This window comes from Egretta garzetta, unplaced genomic scaffold, assembly GCF_000687185.1.
Source record: "Egretta garzetta isolate BGI_Z169 unplaced genomic scaffold, ASM68718v1 C8551798, whole genome shotgun sequence".
NCBI classification, from domain to species: domain Eukaryota; kingdom Metazoa; phylum Chordata; class Aves; order Pelecaniformes; family Ardeidae; genus Egretta; species Egretta garzetta.
Window position 1 is genome coordinate 1 of NW_009269046.1, and position 1,070 is coordinate 1,070.

General features: G+C 60.1%; 1 long non-coding RNA gene across 1 annotated transcript; it reads left to right on the forward strand.

Annotated features, from left to right (window-relative positions):
- LOC118453192 lies at window positions 1-1,070 on the forward strand. Its single transcript, XR_004843115.1, has 4 exons — window positions 1-27; window positions 246-309; window positions 755-794; window positions 1,054-1,070. It is a non-coding gene; the product is annotated as an uncharacterized LOC118453192 (long non-coding RNA).

The window sequence follows — 1,070 nt, forward strand, 5'->3', positions numbered from 1 at the left end:
CGGGGGCAGAAGCATCTCAGGAGTCCAGTGAGTTCACCGTGGCTTTCGAAGCTCGCGGCCAAAGCTCTGGGAGGACAAGGGTTGAGTTTTCTATGCCAGGACAGTGGTGCTAGCCTGGATTTTGGTGGTAGGGGCAGAAGAAGACCCCCGCCCCACTCCCACCCTTTGTCTCTCCCATCCTTTGAGGTCTCAGCTTTTGAACTTTGGGTTTTTCCATCGGCTCTTCCCATTTTTCTTTTCTCCAGGCAAAGGTCCCAGGTCCCGTTGAGCAACCAGAGATGTCAACCTGGGGGAACCTCAGCCACCCAGGTACCGGTGAGAGTGTCTCCTCCCTCACATTGTCCTCTCTGGTGATAAATAGGGTGCTGAGTCTTCTTGCCAGTGGCCCTGGTCCATGAGAACTGGTAGGGAGGTGGAAGCTCTTGAGGACACCACACCCAAAAGCCTCCCGGGCTTTCCCCAGGGGAACCTGTCCAGGGAGGAGGACGCGATGGGCCCTGCCAGTGGTTGTCCTCACCCTCCCGGCCTTGCTTCCTACCCCTGCCCCCAGCAGGGCTGTGCTCGAGCGCTGGTGGCGCTTGGGAGGACGGGGAAGCCCTCGCTCCTAGAGCGGCTTGGGCTTGTTCTTATGCAAAAGGACCATGGCCAAGCTGGGAGGAGCCCCCTCCTCTCCGGACTGAACCCTGGGTTCGGCCTTCCCTTGCCTTGCCACCTTCTTTGGAGGCATTGAGGGACGCTTTCTCCTCGCTTGCAGGTGAGCAGGAGTTCGGAGAAGGCCCAAGATGTTCCAGCAGGTTTGTTGGCCGGGGGGATGTCACCACTGAAGGGTTTGGGGTTGGAGCTGGGGGGCTGGAGGTCCTGAGGCTCCCTGGGGAAGGGGCTACAGTGGGAGGAGATGCGGCTTAGGCATCATCAGGTCCCCTCTCCCCTCGAATCCCACCTCTGCTTGACATCGCGGGCCCCCCAGAAGGAGCCCTTCCACCTCCTCTTCCCACCCACCGCATACCCAGGTCTTCCCAGAAGACCTGAGGGTCACCAAGGGCTTTTCAACAGGGCGGAAGGGTACAACC